Source organism: Salmo salar, unplaced genomic scaffold (genome assembly GCF_905237065.1).
Source record: "Salmo salar unplaced genomic scaffold, Ssal_v3.1, whole genome shotgun sequence".
Lineage (NCBI taxonomy): Eukaryota > Metazoa > Chordata > Actinopteri > Salmoniformes > Salmonidae > Salmo > Salmo salar.
In genome coordinates, this window is record NW_025550501.1 from 225,001 (window position 1) to 229,990 (window position 4,990).

Here is a 4,990-nt window from a genome sequence, read left to right on the forward strand (position 1 = left end):
GCGGGTAGCCTAGTGGTTAGAGGAGGCAGGTAGCCTAGTGGTTAGAGGAGGAGGCAGGTAGCCTAGTGGTTAGAGGAGGCAGGTAGCCTAGTGGTTAGAGGAGGCGGGTAGCCTAGTGGTTAGAGGAGGCAGGTAGCCTAGTGGTTAGAGGAGGGAGGTAGCCTAGTGGTTAGAGGAGGCAGGTAGCCTAGTGGTTAGAGGAGGAGGCAGGTAGCCTAGTGGTTAGAGGAGGCAGGTAGTCTAGTGGTTAGAGGAGGCAGGTAGCCTAGTGGTTAGAGGAGGAGGCAGGTAGCCTAGTGGTTAGAGGAGGAGGCAGGTAGCCTAGTGGTTAGAGGAGGCAGGTAGTCTAGTGGTTAGAGGAGGCGGGTAGTCTAGTGGTTAGAGGAGGCAGGTAGCCTAGTGGTTAGAGAGGGCAGGTAGCCTAGTGGTTAGAGGAGGAGGCAGGTAGCCTAGTGGTTAGAGGAGGCAGGTAGTCTAGTGGTTAGAGGAGGCGGGTAGTCTAGTGGTTAGAGGAGGCAGGTAGTCTAGTGGTTAGAGGAGGCAGGCAGGTAGTCTAGTGGTTAGAGGAGGCAGGTAGCCTAGTGGTTAGAGGAGGGAGGTAGCCTAGTGGTTAGAGGAGGCTGGTAGCCTAGTGGTTAGAGGAGGCAGGTAGCCTAGTGGTTAGAGGAGGCAGGTAGCCTAGTGGTTAGAGGAGGCAGGTAGCCTAGTGGTTAGAGGAGGCGGGTAGCCTAGTGGTTAGAGGAGACAGGTAGCCTAGTGGTTAGAGGAGGCAGGTAGCCTAGTGGTTAGAGGAGGCGGGTAGCCTAGTGGTTAGAGGAGGCAGGTAGCCTAGTGGTTAGAGGAGGCTGGTAGCCTAGTGGTTAGAGGAGGCGGGTAGCCTAGTGGTTAGAGGAGGGAGGTAGCCTAGTGGTTAGAGGAGGCGGGTAGCCTAGTGGTTAGAGGAGGCGGGTAGCCTAGTGGTTAGAGGAGGCAGGTAGCCTAGTGGTTAGAGGAGGGAGGTAGCCTAGTGGTTAGAGGAGGCAGGTAGCCTAGTGGTTAGAGGAGGCAGGTAGCCTTGGGGTTAGAGGAGGCAGGTAGCCTAGTGGTTAGAGGAGGCAGGTAGCCTAGTGGTTAGAGGAGGCAGGTAGCCTAGTGGTTAGAGGAGGCGGGTAGCCTAGTGGTTAGAGGAGACAGGTAGCCTAGTGGTTAGAGGAGGCAGGTAGCCTAGTGGTTAGAGGAGGCGGGTAGCCTAGTGGTTAGAGGAGGCAGGTAGCCTAGTGGTTAGAGGAGGCTGGTAGCCTAGTGGTTAGAGGAGGCGGGTAGCCTAGTGGTTAGAGGAGGGAGGTAGCCTAGTGGTTAGAGGAGGCGGGTAGCCTAGTGGTTAGAGGAGGCGGGTAGCCTAGTGGTTAGAGGAGGCAGGTAGCCTAGTGGTTAGAGGAGGGAGGTAGCCTAGTGGTTAGAGGAGGCAGGTAGCCTAGTGGTTAGAGGAGGCAGGTAGCCTTGGGGTTAGAGGAGGCAGGTAGCCTAGTGGTTAGAGGAGGGAGGTAGCCTAGTGGTTAGAGGAGGAGGGAGGTAGCCTAGTGGTTAGAGGAGGCGGGTAGCCTAGTGGTTAGAGGAGGGAGGTAGCCTAGTGGTTAGAGGAGGCAGGTAGCCTAGTGGTTAGAGGAGGCGGGTAGCCTAGTGGTTAGAGGAGGGAGGTAGCCTAGTGGTTAGAGGAGGCGGGTAGCCTAGTGGTTAGAGGATGGAGGTAGTCTAGTGGTTAGAGGAGGCAGGTAGCCTAGTGGTTAGAGGAGGCAGGTAGCCTAGTGGTTAGAGGAGGCAGGTAGTCTAGTGGTTAGAGGAGGGAGGTAGCCTAGTGGTTAGAGGAGGCAGGTAGCCTAGTGGTTAGAGGAGGCAGGTAGCCTAGTGGTTAGAGGAGGCGGGTAGCCTAGTGGTTAGAGGAGGCAGGTAGCCTAGTGGTTAGAGGAGGCGGGTAGCCTAGTGGTTAGAGGAGGCAGGTAGTCTAGTGGTTAGAGGAGGGAGGTAGACTAGTGGTTAGAGGAGGCAGGTAGCCTAGTGGTTAGAGGAGGCAGGTAGCCTAGTGGTTAGAGGAGGAGGCAGGTAGCCTAGTGGTTAGAGGAGGAGGCAGGTAGCCTAGTGGTTAGAGGAGGCAGGTAGCCTAGTGGTTAGAGGAGGCAGGTAGCCTAGTGGTTAGAGGAGGCAGGTAGCCTAGTGGTTAGAGGAGGCAGGTAGCCTAGTGGTTAGTGGGGCAGGTAGCCTAGTGGTTAGAGGAGGCTGGTAGCCTAGTGGTTAGAGGAGGCAGGTAGCCTAGTGGTTAGAGGAGGCAGGTAGCCTAGTGGTTAGAGGAGGCGGGTAGTCTAGTGGTTAGAGGAGGCAGGTAGTCTAGTGGTTAGAGGAGGCAGGCAGGTAGTCTAGTGGTTAGAGGAGGCAGGTAGCCTAGTGGTTAGAGGAGGGAGGTAGCCTAGTGGTTAGAGGAGGCTGGTAGCCTAGTGGTTAGAGGAGGCAGGTAGCCTAGTGGTTAGAGGAGGCAGGTAGCCTAGTGGTTAGAGGAGGCAGGTAGCCTAGTGGTTAGAGGAGGCGGGTAGCCTAGTGGTTAGAGGAGACAGGTAGCCTAGTGGTTAGAGGAGGCAGGTAGCCTAGTGGTTAGAGGAGGCGGGTAGCCTAGTGGTTAGAGGAGGCAGGTAGCCTAGTGGTTAGAGGAGGCTGGTAGCCTAGTGGTTAGAGGAGGCGGGTAGCCTAGTGGTTAGAGGAGGGAGGTAGCCTAGTGGTTAGAGGAGGCGGGTAGCCTAGTGGTTAGAGGAGGCGGGTAGCCTAGTGGTTAGAGGAGGCAGGTAGCCTAGTGGTTAGAGGAGGGAGGTAGCCTAGTGGTTAGAGGAGGCAGGTAGCCTAGTGGTTAGAGGAGGCAGGTAGCCTTGGGGTTAGAGGAGGCAGGTAGCCTAGTGGTTAGAGGAGGCAGGTAGCCTAGTGGTTAGAGGAGGCAGGTAGCCTAGTGGTTAGAGGAGGCGGGTAGCCTAGTGGTTAGAGGAGACAGGTAGCCTAGTGGTTAGAGGAGGCAGGTAGCCTAGTGGTTAGAGGAGGCGGGTAGCCTAGTGGTTAGAGGAGGCAGGTAGCCTAGTGGTTAGAGGAGGCTGGTAGCCTAGTGGTTAGAGGAGGCGGGTAGCCTAGTGGTTAGAGGAGGGAGGTAGCCTAGTGGTTAGAGGAGGCGGGTAGCCTAGTGGTTAGAGGAGGCGGGTAGCCTAGTGGTTAGAGGAGGCAGGTAGCCTAGTGGTTAGAGGAGGGAGGTAGCCTAGTGGTTAGAGGAGGCAGGTAGCCTAGTGGTTAGAGGAGGCAGGTAGCCTTGGGGTTAGAGGAGGCAGGTAGCCTAGTGGTTAGAGGAGGGAGGTAGCCTAGTGGTTAGAGGAGGAGGGAGGTAGCCTAGTGGTTAGAGGAGGCGGGTAGCCTAGTGGTTAGAGGAGGGAGGTAGCCTAGTGGTTAGAGGAGGCAGGTAGCCTAGTGGTTAGAGGAGGCGGGTAGCCTAGTGGTTAGAGGAGGGAGGTAGCCTAGTGGTTAGAGGAGGCGGGTAGCCTAGTGGTTAGAGGATGGAGGTAGTCTAGTGGTTAGAGGAGGCAGGTAGCCTAGTGGTTAGAGGAGGCAGGTAGCCTAGTGGTTAGAGGAGGCAGGTAGTCTAGTGGTTAGAGGAGGGAGGTAGCCTAGTGGTTAGAGGAGGCAGGTAGCCTAGTGGTTAGAGGAGGCAGGTAGCCTAGTGGTTAGAGGAGGCGGGTAGCCTAGTGGTTAGAGGAGGCAGGTAGCCTAGTGGTTAGAGGAGGCGGGTAGCCTAGTGGTTAGAGGAGGCAGGTAGTCTAGTGGTTAGAGGAGGGAGGTAGACTAGTGGTTAGAGGAGGCAGGTAGCCTAGTGGTTAGAGGAGGCAGGTAGCCTAGTGGTTAGAGGAGGAGGCAGGTAGCCTAGTGGTTAGAGGAGGAGGCAGGTAGCCTAGTGGTTAGAGGAGGCAGGTAGCCTAGTGGTTAGAGGAGGCAGGTAGCCTAGTGGTTAGAGGAGGCAGGTAGCCTAGTGGTTAGAGGAGGCAGGTAGCCTAGTGGTTAGTGGGGCAGGTAGCCTAGTGGTTAGAGGAGGCTGGTAGCCTAGTGGTTAGAGGAGGCAGGTAGCCTAGTGGTTAGAGGAGGCAGGTAGCCTAGTGGTTAGAGGAGGCTGGTAGCCTAGTGGTTAGAGGAGGCAGGTAGCCTAGTGGTTAGAGGAGGCTGGTAGCCTAGTGGTTAGAGGAGGCAGGTAGTCTAGTGGTTAGAGGAGGCGGGTAGCCTAGTGGTTAGAGGAGGAGGCAGGTAGTCTAGTGGTTAGAGGAGGGAGGTAGCCTAGTGGTTAGAGAGGGCAGGTAGCCTAGTGGTTAGAGGAGGCAGGTAGCCTAGTGGTTAGAGGAGGAGGCAGGTAGCCTAGTGGTTAGAGGAGGCTGGTAGCCTAGTGGTTAGAGGAGGCAGGTATCCTAGTGGTTAGAGGAGGCAGGTAGCCTAGTGGTTAGAGGGGAGGCAGGTAGCCTAGTGGTTAGAGGAGGGAGGTAGCCTAGTGGTTAGAGGAGGCAGGTAGCCTAGTGGTTAGAGGAGGCAGGTAGCCTAGTGGTTAGAGGAGGCGGGTAGCCTAGTGGTTAGAGGAGGCAGGTAGCCTAGTGGTTAGAGGAGGAGGCAGGTAGCCTAGTGGTTAGAGGAGGCAGGTAGCCTGGTGGTTAGAGGAGGCAGGTAGCCTAGTGGTTAGAGGAGGCTGGTAGCCTAGTGGTTAGAGGAGGCGGGTAGCCTAGTGGTTAGAGGAGGGAGGTAGTCTAGTGGTTAGAGGAGGCGGGTAGCCTAGTGGTTAGAGGAGGCAGGTAGCCTAGTGGTTAGAGGAGGCTGGTAGCCTAGTGGTTAGAGGAGGCAGGTAGCCTAGTGGATAGAGGAGGCAGGTAGCCTAGTGGTTAGAGGAGGCTGGTAGCCTAGTGGTTAGAGGAGGCAGGTAGTCTAGTGGTTAGAGGAGGCAGGTAGCCTAGTG